The 14,155-nt window shown below is 45.8% G+C and overlaps 1 long non-coding RNA gene across 1 annotated transcript; it reads left to right on the top strand.

Moving 5' to 3' along the window:
• The first annotated feature begins 654 nt into the window (after nucleotides 1-654).
• LOC133231744 (uncharacterized) lies at nucleotides 655-9,676 on the top strand. Its single transcript, XR_009731223.1, has 2 exons — nucleotides 655-1,634; nucleotides 9,514-9,676. It is a non-coding gene; the product is annotated as an uncharacterized LOC133231744 (long non-coding RNA).
• The last annotated feature ends 4,479 nt before the right edge of the window (nucleotides 9,677-14,155 follow it).

Raw genomic sequence — 14,155 nt, 5'->3', positions numbered from 1 at the left:
GCTCCATGCTGAGCACCAATCCCTGTGCCCTTCAGTCCTGCCCATGGATACACTCCATGCTGAGCACCAACCCCTGTGCCCCACCAGCCCCTGGGCTGGTGTCCCTCCCAGACTCATGTGGATCTGGCAGCTCCCTCTCCTCTTCTCTGAGAACATCACCTATAGCTCATGAAGACTGAGGTTGTAATATAAGAGTCATTTGTGTGTCTCCAACAAGCAGGGGCCGCAGGGCTCCTCGGATCCCAGAGATTCTGGAAAGGAGAGGAAAATACTAAGATGAAAAATCAGAGGGAGCACAGAGGAAATAGGATGTGCAAGGGAGATTAATCCACTCCTCAGACATGAAAGAAATATGTTCAATTATATTTTATTGCATTTCATTGGAATGTACACATCATTCTTAGCTGCCTGCAAGCCTCAGATTACCCAGCGAGAAAGCGAAATGAAAGACAAGAGAATAAAAACACGGACAAAGAAGCTCCTGAAATTGGAATCATTAAGAGAGAAAAATAAAAACCAGACTTGAGACAAAGCAGTCTCTTGGCGCCAAGGCGCTCTCAGTACTGACATCAGGTCCCCAAAGCCACAGAGCCCAGTGCCAGCTGCCTACCAGTCCTGCAGTTCTGACCACTGGCATCCGGGAAAGGCCCAGGCCGGATCAGGAGGCTCAACTGTCCTAGAGCTACTCCTCACGTGCACTGTGACCTAGGGCAGGTCCCTGACCCTCTCTGAGCCTCAGTCTCCAAGGGTGAAACGAGAAGCCTGAACCATAGACCTTCAGAAGCAATGGGAGGAGAGATGAGAGGTTAATGAAAGAAAGTCAGAGCTCAGAGGACCCCACTGACCTTCCCTAGGGGCTACATTGTGTCCCCCAACCCTTCATATATTGAAGCCCTACCTAATCCCCAGTTTGGCTATACATGGAAATGGGCCTTTAAAGAGGTAATTAAGGTTAAATGGGGTCATAAGTGTGGGGACCCAATCCCATATGACAGGTGTCCTTATAAAAAGAAGAAGAGACACCAGGGGTGTGCACACAGAGAAAAGGCCACGTGAGGACCCAGAGAGAAGACAGTCATCTGCCACCCAGGGAGAGAGACCTCAGGGGATATGATCCCTCCAGCTCCTTCATCTTGGACTTCCAACCTCCAGAACTGCAAGAAAATAAAGTTCTGTTGCCTAGGCCACCCAGGATGGTATTCTATTATGGTAGCCCTAGTGGACTAATACTCCTCAATAAGACCCACAGTAGTTCTGAACCAAAGGTACCCAATAATCAGGATGACATGCTGAGGGCAGGTGGACAGTGGTGGATGTTAGCACTTTCTCCTGACCCTCATGCTCCTTCTGTCTTTACCAACATCCCAGCACCTGTGCAGTCTGTGCCTCGCCCGTCAAAACTGCACACAGGAAAGGCCCTGAAATCTCCTCTCACTGCAGAGTGATTGGCTGAGGAGGAGGAAGGAGCAGGTGCCTGGTCCCCCAGGCTTGGTGGCATCTTCCAGGTTCTAACAAAAGGGCACTAAGAATCTCAGGCAGCAAAGAAGGAAAACTTTGGTGAAGGGGACCCTCCAGATACCTGGCCACCCTCAAGAGCAGAAAATCATGGAAAAGCAAGGAGCTCACGAGGGACTGTGAGTGGAAATTTCAGCTGCTGCTGCTGGAGTGTGTGAGAGAGAGAGAGAAAAAGAGAGAGAGAAAGAGAGAGACAGAGGGAGGGAATGGTACATCAGAAATAACACAGAATGGGAGGTGACTCAGGCAACTGTTTTATCCCTGGTACCAATGATCAAGACTCTTCAGCTGCCCAGAGCAGGAGTGAGGCTCCCAGATGGCCTCTGGAGACACAGTAAAGAACCAGACACAGCCCTGGGCCAGAAGGGCTGACAGCCTGGCTGAGTCCCCACCATGTCAGGACAAAGTACCACTGTTCTAGGCCCTGGGAATGCAACGGTACAGCCACGAACAAAACGCAAAGATCTCTGCCTTTGTGGCAAACTGTGGCCAACATTTACTGAGCACTTGGTGCATTCCAAGCACTATGCTAAGCCCTTTGCATGACTGATCTACAAATTAGGTATCATCACTCTCTTCACTTTACAGATGAGGAAACTGAGGTTCAGCGAGGTTACGTATGTTGTCCCATGTCCCAGCCAGTGAGTAAGTACTGGCGTCAGGATTCAGATCCTGACTGGTCTGATTCCGTTTATTTTCTGAACACAACATTATTAGTACTCTTAGAAACCTCATTGTTATTTCATTATCACTATTAAGAGAGACACCCCCATTAGCCTGGAATCAGGATGCTCATGATGATAATTGCTGCTGGTTACTGAGCTGGATCAACCACATGCCCCTTGCTCCACTCAATATTTTACATCAGCATCACATTTGAGAGCCTAGGAGGTGGGAGTTTCTTCATTCCTGTGGCATAGATGAGGAAACTCAGACTCAGAGACACTAAGGTGTGTGAATATTCCAGCAACTAATGAGGGGTTAAGCAGGGATTTGCATCTAAGAGTAGCTCCAAAGCCCTTAATTGAGGTCAAGAGGGTTAAGTAACTGAAGTAATTGAACTCACCTATTGACACTTGCACAGACAGATATCTTGCAGTGGTCAATTAGATAATGTTCTGATGTCAGCACGCACAATCCCTGCTTCTTGCTGCCAAGTATCATGCCCTTTGTCACCCCCGTATCAGTCGCTCCCTGAGCTGTGGCGGTTAGCACATGCTGATACAGTCTCAAAGATGAAGTGAGGGCATCTATTGCAAACACCACTGAGTCTGAAATAGCTGGAAGTGTGGACGCTTTAGTTTTTTGTAAGCCGTGTCAAAACATTCCTAGGGTGGGGGTGGGTGAGCAGAATGAGGAAAAGGGACTCGATCACAAGTACACCAGTCCAGGAAGCTTCTGTGTGCCCGGGAGTCTGAGACTCTACTCCCCTAATAGAGACCCCAGGGCAGCCAGAAAGCACCAGTAGAAGGACCCGACCACAGGCCAGCCCCTCGCAGCAGGCCTAGGGAAGCCCCTGACATCCTATTAGGCAGCTAGCTGTGGAAGGAACTAGTGGGAACCATGGCAGCATCAGATAAACCAAGCAAACCTCAATGACTCTGATAACTTAATTGCCACTGGGACCACAGCCCACAACTGTAGGTCAAGAACCCATGTGCCAACCCAAACAGGGTGATTGTCTGCTAAAATAAAAGATTTAAATAGGGTCTAGACTGCCTAGACTCCTCTAACAGAGTAAACAAAATGTTCAGGGTACAATAGAAAATTATCCATTATAACAAGAACCAAGAAAATTACAAACTAAATGAGCGAAGACATCAACTTGATGCCAAATACCAAGATGAATTAGATGCTGGAATTATTTGACGTGAATTTTAAAGCAGCCAACTTAAAATGTTTCAAAAGTCAATTACAAATTCTCTTGAAACAAATGAAAAATTAGAAGATCTCAGCAAAGAAATAGAAGCAAAATAAGCAAGAAATGCGATTATAGAAAAAAATCTACAGAAAATTTAAATGATACAATTACCCAGCAAGATCTAACTAACCTATACATTTATGCAGAACATAACACCCAACAACAGAATACACAGTCTTAAAATACCCAAGAAACATTCACCAAGACAAACCAATATGTCTTAAAAATTGAAATAATGCAGCTACCTGACTAATTTGAAATCAAATTAGAAATGTGTCCCAATTTGGAATTATATTAGAACTTAATAAGAGAAACACAACAGGAAAATCTCTGAACATGTGGAAATTAGACAGTATACCTCTAAATAATCCATGGACCAAAGAGGAAGTCTCAAAGGTAATTTTTAAAAATAGTGAAAACAAATGAAAACAGAAACACAACATATCAAAATCCTTAGAGACATGTATTAGCAAATCAAGTCCAAAAATGCATACAAAGAATTATATGCCATAACAAAGTGGAGTTTATTATCGTAAGTTTTGGAGTCTAGTACAACATTCAGAAATCTATCAATGTAATATATAATGTTAACAGGCTAAAAAAGAAAAATCATATAATCATATCAGTCAACACAGAAAAGGCATTTGGCATAATTCAGATACTCATTCATGACAAAAGGGGAAAAAAAAGAACTCAAAAAAAAAACAAAATACATGTGAACTTCCTGAACTTGATAAAGAGCAACTACAAGCATCCCACAGCTAACATCATATTTAATGGTGAAAGACTGAATGCTTTGCTTGCATTAGGGGTGAGATTGGGAACAAAACTGGGTGTCCACTCTCATCATTCATATTACTATTACTGGATATATAGCCACTGCAATAAGACAAGAAAAATAAATATAGGACCCACAGATTTGAAATAAATAAAATACAGTTCAATTCATTCACTCAGTCATGTTTGACTCTTTGCGACCCCATGGACTGCAGCATGCCAGGCTTCCCTGTCCTTCACCATCTCCTGAAGCTTTCTCAGACTCATATTCATTGAGTCGGTGATGCCATCCAACCATCTCATCTTCTGTCATCCTCTTCTCCTGCCTTCAGTCTTTCCCAGCATCAGGGTCTTTTCAAACGACTCAGTTCTTCACATCAGGTGGCCAAAATATTGGAGCTTCAGCTTCAGCATCAGTCCTTCCAATGAATGTTCAGGATTGATTTTCTTTACAATTGACTGGTTTGATCTCCTTGCAGTCCAAAGGACTCCCAAGAGTCTTCTTCAACACCACAGTTCAAAAGCATCAATTCTATGGCGATCAGCCATCTTTATGGTCCACCTCTCATATCCACATGTGACTACTGGAAAAACCATAGCTTTGACTATACAGAATTTTACTGTCTCTATTTGGAGATGGTATGTCTCTTCATAGAAAATCACAAGGATTCTAAATCAAACAAAAACAAAACTTTCCTAGAACTAAGTTCAGCAAGTTTACAGGATAAAAAATCAACAGACAAAAGTTAACTATGTTTCTACATACTAAGAATGAACATGTGGAAACTGAAATTTAAAACCTGACATTTACAATCTCCAAAGGAAATGAAATATTTACCTATACACTTAACAAAACATATATGAGGTCTGCATGCTGAAAAATTACTGCAAAGAGCTGGAAAGTTACCATTCCCATCCTCACAATAAAAAAAAAAAGATGAACAAACTGAAAATCAACAGTCATCTTCTTAGATTCAACAGAGAATTGAAGTCACAGACAAATTGGTACCCCGAAATCTGGAAAGACAAGCAGATACCTAAAATTACAGATTATCAAGGACAGAAACCCTTACCTGGAGCCAGCAACTAACTGTAGGAGCACTTTATTCATGATGTATTGCTGGTGTCTCACTGTAGAGTAGCTTGGAAATTAAAAACTGCAAGAAGGTGAGTCTTAAGGAGTACCCCCACACTTTTGTGAGCTTGATTTCTGGGAGCCCCATAAGGTTCTCAGTGTGAAGACAGAAGAAAAATCCTCTCTTGCTTCCAGCAGGGGAAGGGGAAATAACCATTTTTAAAATGCCCAGAGCATATTTTAAAAATACTCTGTTCTCCTTCAGGAGGCTGCTTCAAGAGAACCTATGTTACCAAAGCTTAACTACCTGGGGGAAAGCAGATATATAGCTCACAGGCACTGAAAGACAGTCCTAATCCTAGGATTATAGGAGGCTTCCCCTCCCCTACACACCACCCTTCAATAGGGTTCCTGAATAATAATGTCGTTAAAAGGATAGCAAGCCTCAGACCCTCTTTAAGGAGCCTCTAGGAAAGCCCAAGACAACAGTGGAGACAAAGCCAAAAACACTGAAGGAAACTTTATCCTCTGATACTGGGACTACAGCAAGCGTAAACGCAGACTAACTCCCAGCCAGCTACACATAAAACCTCCCATTAAACGCTGATTTACCTGAGTCCCTCTGACCTGATACACCATGTCTGGCTATCAACAGTAAATTTCACTAAGAGGTAGAAACACAGCCTGAAGAGCTAAAGCAAGCATCCCCAGGAGGAGGGCACACAGGCATTCCCAGTCAGGTACTGATGTTTTTACAGTAAAATAAGTCCAGATTATCTCACCCTCATGTGATGACACATGATACAGGATTCGCATCAGAAAAGGCAACAAGAAGTATTTCAGTATGGAAATCAGTGGGCGCTCCTGAAAAGAATTACCAGCAGAATAATGAAGAAGGGCAAGTCAACAGAACTGAGAACATATAGAGGAGAAAAACCACAAATCACTCCATGGTTACAGGGTCAGAGACACCGAACTGATACAACAGTGACCCTGAATTATGAGAACACACACAACCTCTTAACAGAGACAGAAACCAGCTAACAAGATAGCGAATGCTCCTCAAGGAGCATCAGAGCCTGTGACCGTGTGAGCATCTTGCAACCACATAAGCGACACTCAAGTCCGCTCTTTTGTCCTCTTGGCTGAGTGCTGGGGCTTGACCCTCAGCCAGGCCCCACTCTCGCTGTGCTCTCTGAGCTCAGTCTCCCCAGCGCCTTCCCTGGGCCAGAGGCAGGTCAGTCCTGCTCATCTCCCCACCCTCAGTGTGTAGTCATGCCACCTCTGACCGCAGCCTGAACAGCAGTGAGTTCTGAATCATGTGCTGATATTTAGTAAGAAAGTCGGCCGTGGCTCTTTCCCACAGGTAAGAACTTGGACTCTGGAGTCAGAAAGACCTGGGTTCACATGCCCCTTTACTGTATGTATGCCCTTGACCAAGCTGTTACCATCTCATTCTCAACTTCCTCATCTATGGGGTGAGAGTTATGATTTCGGCCTCTCAGCAGATTTAATGAGCAGCATAATATAAAGTATTGTCACGATATCTGACACCTAGATAGTGCCCAAGAAATGTTGGTTATGGTTATAATCCCATTTAACAGTCTACAGAGCACAGCGCAATCTGATAGAGTCGAGTTCTCAGTCCTATAGAAGGTGACCTCGTCTGGCATTTCCACAGCACTTTACAGTTGGCAGAACCCATTTACACCTTTGTCTATGGGGAACTGGAGATCCCCAGGGAGCAGGCAAGAGTGTGAGTCTGGGGCCAGAATCCCTGGGTTCACATCCTGCCTCCACCACTTCCTAGTTGACCCTGGGCAAGTTATTTCCCATTTGAGCCTCAATTTCCTCACCTGTAAACTGGGGCTAACAAAATTATCTCCTTTGTAGGACTGTTATAAGGTCTGTACATGTAAAGCATGTAGCACAGGGTTTGGCCTGTAAAAGTCCCTCTGTCATGTCTGAGATCTGTTCCATTCTCCCCACTTTATAGAGGCGCACACTGAGGTTCAGAGAGACTAAGGCATATGTCCAGAATCACACAGAATGGCTGTTGGAGTCAGCTTTTTAACTCAAAGTCATCATGTCCAGGCCTATGTGCCACCCACCACAGGTCAAGGGCTGTGCCGCCCACTTTACACCTCAGCTCAGCTCACAGCCATCCTCAGAGAGATGTCTCTATATCTCCCATTTCACAGGTGAGGGAACGGAGGCTGGGTATGCATATGGTACTGATCCAAGGTCCCACAGCCAGAAAGGGATGAATCATCCAGAATTCAAACCCAGGGCTCCCCACTTCCAAACCCACAGCAAAGGCAGTTTCCTCCTCCCTTCCTTGTTCTGAAGCTGCAAGGTAATTGATGGGCCCCAGCTGGAGAAGGGCATGGCAACCCACTCCAGTATTCTTGCCTGGAGAATTCCATGGACAGAGGAGCCTGGTGGGCTACAGTCTATGGGGTCACAAAGAGTCGGACATGACTGAGCCACTAACACACACACACACACACACACACACACACAGCTGAGAGAAGGTGAGGGCAGGGACAGAGGGCCAGCTGGGGCCTACAGGGAGAACAGGCAGCCAACCCCCAGGGTTCCAGAGATCTTCGAATTCCATTCTCTGCCTCCTGGACACTCCGCAGACTTCGATCCTTTGCAGAGCCAGAGCCTCCTCTGAGAGCTGGAAGGTGAGGGGAGAAGGACCCGCTTTCTTCCCACCCTCTCCGTTCAGCATCTGCAAAGCTGTCCAAGCACATCAGAAGGAGGAGGTACATCTTCAAGGGCCCGTGATGAACCCCACGGAGATGGATTTTCCTGAACCTCATTATCACGTCAATAACTTCCTCCCACTGCCTGGCGCAGATTTGCTGCGAGGCCCCAAGCCTGTTTTGGGAGCTGTAAATCCACCCTCCCTCCCCCAGAAATCAATCGGAAACCAGGTCGCCAAATCCACCAAAATCCAGCAGTTCATGAATCAAAGGCCACGTCCTGGCTCATGCTGGGCTGGCCGAGGCACCTTCTCCCCATATCAGGTTCTATCCAGGGTCCGGGGAGCCTCCAGACCCACTGGAGCCAGACTCAGAGAAAACCCCCAAACCAGATGCTGCTGAAGTGTTGCTCTCACCAACTGGGCCTAGGGAAATTCCCAGCGAGTCTGCCGGAAGAGAAGCCACCTGGTTCCAGAGCTCCAACCTCAGGCTGATCTCTCCCTCAACCAGCACCTGCTCCAGAGGACACTCTGGTTCTGAAGTGGCCCAGGAATGCACCTCGAAGACCCATGGCTTTACAAACCAGAGGGCTTAAGGTAGCATCTCCTCCAGGTGGGGAGATAGGAAGCGGAGCCCACTTCCAGTCCCTCTCGTTGAGACTCTAGAGAGCTGTGTGGTGCTGCGGGTAGGGGGTGCTGCAGAGGAGGACCCCTCCTGTGCATGGGGCACCTGCATGCCCTGTCTGAGGTCACACAGAGAGTCAGGGGTAGGGCTGGACAGAACCCGAGTCCACTGGGCTCCCGGGCTAATGCAGTAACACTCAGGCAGGTGTCTGCAGATTCCCAGAAGAAGCTGGAGTGTGCAGAGGCCTGGAAGGGTGCCAGCCTGAGAGCCCCAAGGTCCCGAGACACTCTTCGTCCACGCCCGAGCTGTGGGGACTGGAGGGGGAGCACGTCTCAAAGCTTCTGCTCCTCACGGTGGAAGCTGGTGCCAGTAAATTACTCCCTGTAATGGAGATGTTTGCTTGGGGAATTAGGGAGGCAGTAAACAGAAGCCGGAGTAATTAACCATGGACTGCGTATGTGCCCAGCCTTTCAATGCTGCCCACCCCCTGCAGTGGCTTCCCCTGCAGAGAGGTGATACCACTGGCTGGCACCATGGTGCTTGTCTGCTGAGATGAGCAATGGCAGACAGGGAAAGCTAGGCTCTGAGAGGGAGAGACAGTTGCCCAAGGACACACAGCAGGCTCATGACAAAGGTGGGCTGGATTCCACCTCTCTGGGGAGGGGCAGCTCAGGGCTGTTCCCAGTACACTTGACTAAGTACAGGGTCAAGGGTCAAGGGGTTAGCTGGGACTGGGACGGGGGAATCTGGCAGATGAGGAAGGAGGAAACTGGGCTCAGAGAGGGTAAGTAAGTGGCTCAAGGATTCACAGAAGATGAAGAAGAGGAAGGAGGAGCTGGACCCAGGTCTGCTGTCTCTCTCATTGTGCTCTGTTGCTTTCTTCTCTTCAGCTCCTGGCTTAGGACTCTGGAGCCCAAGAAGCACCCTGATAGGAGTGGGGAAGACCATCATTAGAGGAGCAATCCAGAGACCAGATCTCAAAACGTGGAGTGGGGCCGACTGCCAACTTGTGTTCTCTTCTTATTAAACACCATTTGTGTTTGGGGCATTGGACATGCTTATCTCAGTCCTCACAGCAACCTGCAAGAAGGGAGGGACTTCTCCCTTTACAGATGAGGAAACCGAGGCTCAGAGGAAAGGAAATGACTTGCCCAAGGTCACGCAGTGGTGTCGGGTATGTATCCATGTATTGCTTCTCAGCAACAAATCCCTCATTCCCTGCAGGCGATGCTGGAATATGTCTCCCTTGCCAACTGGTACCATGGTAATCTTTGTCACAGAGATTGGCACAGTGCCCAGTTGGCACTGGGGGAACACAGGAGGAAAAGGAAAGCTTTTCTTCCTGGCTCTAATGTACCCTCTTCTAATTGCTCCCGAGGGTGCAAAGGCCAGTACTGCACCCTAAGGAATACCCAGTGATGAGCAGCTGCCAGCAAGGTCCTGGGTGTAACATTTCCCTGTGAACAGTTTTACCAGCACCCCAACAAGTTCCACTTCCATGCCACCCACCCCAGCAAACCGTCCAGTGGGCGACTGCATGTTCTCTCTGGTTAGATCTGGACCCCAGTGGGACAATAGAGTGAAGGGGAGGCTCTTTCAGATCTGTTCCTTCCTTGCTTGGAATCCTAGCTATAGTGACTGCCCTTTACATCTGCTATTCCTGCATTTTTTAGAGCACTTTTTACCCCCTGGCAGGCAATCCTTGGGTTTCCCAGGTAGCTAGTGGTAAAGAACCTGCCTGTCAATGCAGGAGATGCAGGTTTGATCCCCAAATCAGGAAGATCCCCTGGAGGAAGCCATGGCAACACACTCCAGTATTCTTGTCTGGGGAATAACATGCACAGAGGAGCTTGGTGGGCTGTAGTCCACAGGGTTGTAAAGAGTCAGACACAACTGAAGGAACTTAGCACATACACACAGGTTATATTAAACTTTCCCTGTCCTATTCCAGGGTGGTCACTGTCTCCTGCTTAGGTTCTGACTGATGAAGAATTACTACTAGCTGTGATCCCAGGTGATAGACCCACAAAGATGAGAAACTTGGAATGAGTTCGGTTGTACCCTTGGGTTTGAACACAGTGCTGAGCTCCTTCCTAATAGGAAAGCGTTGCTAGAAATCTGTGGGTAATGGATTGATTAGTGGCATCATGATTAATCAAGCCATCACCTGTGGTTGATGTGATGGAGTACCATCAGAAGCAAGTGCCACGGGAGCCCAGGTGGAAACACTTGACCGTTACAGGGATGATGAAGGATCCTCCTGAGGAAATTGGGATATTTAGAATCTCAGTCCTTCTAAATTTCAGTTATGACAGCTCTAAACAAGTCTCTTCTTTCTTGTAGCCACAGGGCTGATAGTGCCCCAAAATCCAATATGAAATGAGGCAGGATGCTGAATTCTAATATCCACTGAATTTATGGACTTGCCAGATTTCTCATGAGAAATGTCCTTGAGGAGTTACTTCTCTTGGGAAAGAATGAGATCCTGAAACTTGGAATTAAAGCATCTGGTTGGACCTAAATGAAACCAAAATCTTGACTCCCAAGTCCCTGTGAGCATCCCTTGGCAATGAAAGTAGCTTCCCCTCCAATGCCTGAAGACACTAGCTGTAATTTGCTTGATAATATTCCCTTGATAGACTTAGCTGGGGCAGAAGCTTTAAATGAGAAGCTCACTCACCTCAAGAGCCATAACAATCAATCACCCCCTGTTGCCATTAGACTCATCATTATGATCAAATCTCAGCATGTTCCAGAGAGACAGTACAGACTCTGACCCAGGAGTAAAGAGCTTCCACAACAAAAGCAAGATTTTGCTAACATGTGTTCGAGCAGACTGGAGAATATGTCAGAGGAGAGGATTCTGAAGGTGGTATTCTAAGGAGGAAACCTAACACAAAATTTGGTTCAATTCATTGATATGGGTGCACTGACCAGAGATGCTGGATTTACTTTGTTAGCTCATGCAAGTGGAGGTGGTCCTAACAGCTTACTTGTTTGGTTGATTGGAAGTGGTGTTTGATGATGGTCTACATTTGTGATGCCAGAGGTTCTCAGGTTCACAGAGGTTAAATGTGGAAGAATAACAGATTATGATGTGGAAGAGGGAATCCAAAACCATCACAAGATAAGACTATTGGGCATGCTTTATCACGTGCAACCTGCACACCCACTCCCAACTATGCTGAGTGAGAACACCCAGAAGAAACCAAGGCACTGAGAAACCGATTACTGATGGGAGTGTGGATCCCTTCCTGCATCTTTGAAAAGTTCTGTGGTTGCCCTCCTTTGTAAAATAGACATAACCTAGGGTGAAGGACACTATTCAGATGGGCTCAGGAATTTCAGTGGCGATGATAATATAGGAGAGGAACAGAGGCCCAAATGAAGGTGGGAGCCTCTACTGAGAAGGACCACGGGAGGTTGCCTTGCCTTGTCCTGCAGGCATGCTTGGTGGTGGCTAAGTGATCATGCTTTCTTTAAAAAAGAAACAGATGAGCAGTCTACCGCAGTAGTTCCTGCTCTGAGAAAAAAACAAAACCCCCAGAAAACCAAAATCCTAGGTCTGATAGCCATAAACCTAACTTTATTCAACACAGTGGAAGGTCATGCCCTCTTGCTCCATTTCAAGACCTAAATCAGCTACAGATGCAGGTGCCCAGATGCTCAGCGCCTTTATAGAAGAGCTCTGTACCATCAGTGCAAACACATACCATTAATCTTCCTCCAAGCCTTCTCCAAAGGGACCTGCAGCCATTTGTAACAGTGAATGTGCACTGGGAAAGGAATTCATCTGGGGGACTAGACACTGAATCTGAATTGACATTAATTCATGGGGACTCAAAATGCCACTGTGGTCTACCAAAGCAGAAGCTTATCCCAGGTCAGGGAATAGATGGAGCTCATGCCCTGCTCAAGGTGAGTGCAGCCAGTCCATTAACCCACCTTTGCGGTGCCCTCTGCCCTGATCTCACCTTTGTAAAGAATCCATTTATTAAACTCTCCTCAAAGCAATTTGAGCCAAAACCAGTTGGAACACTTCACACATTGTTGGAAGTGTGACAGAGACACAGGAGCCACTGAAAAAGCTCCTAATGACCAAAGTTGGAACAATTTGAACAAAGTAGTCGGAATAGAACTCAAAGTATCCAATAAATATGCAGGAGTCCAGGCTGATATAAACAAATGATTGAATAATAAACGGGGGAGAAGAGTTAAATCTCCCATGAAGAATTGCAAACAATTTATGTAGGTAATCTCCCCTCCTGGAGAGGTAGTATAGTGCCTACCCAAGTGTGGGCTGCACACAAGAATTCTTTGCAGAGTACAGTGTGGAAATGCGGGTGGAGGAAAAGTAACTTCACAGTGAAGCCTGGCAAACATCACTTTAGCCAGGTAATCAAGGTCACCATCAGCAGTGATAAATCATGTTGATACCTATCTTGGTAAGGCGTAATGAAAATGAGATTTTACCTCTGTGGTCTTACTTCCAAAACTTCACAGCTTCGATCCAATCAAAAGGAAAACATCAAGCAAATTCCAGTAAAGGGACATCCAAAAATAAATTTGACCAGTACTCCTCAAAGCTGTCAAGGTCATCAAGGCCAAGGAAATTCTAAGAAATTGTCACAGCCAAGCCTTAGGCAGGTACGATGATTAAACATACCTTGGCATCCTGGATGGGATTCTGGACCAGAAAAAGGACAGCAGGTAAAAACTAAGGAAATCAAAATAAAGTAAACTTTAGTTGATAACACTCCAAATGTTGGCTTATTAATTACAACAAATATCCCAAAGTGATATAAAGTGTTAATAGTTTGGGAAAATGGGTGTAAGACATTTAATGACATTTACTAACTTCTCAGTTTTTTAGCAAATCTAAAACTATTCTAAACAGTATGTTCTATTTTAAAAGAAAAAATATCTAAAGCTAAAGAAACAATGAATATTCTCAATACTCCACAAAGAACTATTTTTGACATTTCCGTTTCACTGCTTCCAGTATTCTTTCCTTTTAGCTCATAATTAACTATCCTGGTGTGTTCTTGGTTATGGTTTTGTCTTTAACTTAGCATTATGGTTTTAAGCAAGCCCCATGTGGTTAAAAGTATAACCTCATAATGTATCTCACAGCTATTTTTGCTTATGGTGTAACATTCTACCAAATAGACCATTTTGAATTTAATAACTGAACTCCTCATGGTGGGTTGATTGGGTTGTTCTCAATTGTATGTTATTATAAGCAACCCTAGAGACTGAAGCTTCTAGAAAGAGATAGATGGGAGTCTCCAGGTCTCATTTTTCCCCAAAGATACACAATATGTTACCAGTTTACTGAATGGGCAGAATCTAATGGGGTACAAACAGAAATAGCATCATTTCTCCCAGGCCTGACTTCAAAGGAGCTCCATCTGAGCCCCCAACTCACCCTGAACGGGCATCATAGTTGCTTTAACCTTGAACTCACCTTCAGTTGTAACTGCATCTTGTGGAATTAAGGTCTGCCCACTTGTCAGCATTTAAAGGTCCAGC

This window comes from Bos javanicus, chromosome 2 (assembly GCF_032452875.1).
Source record: "Bos javanicus breed banteng chromosome 2, ARS-OSU_banteng_1.0, whole genome shotgun sequence".
Classification (NCBI taxonomy): domain Eukaryota; kingdom Metazoa; phylum Chordata; class Mammalia; order Artiodactyla; family Bovidae; genus Bos; species Bos javanicus.
Note: the sequence above shows the minus strand (reverse complement) of the source record. Positions and strands in the feature narration are given on the sequence as shown.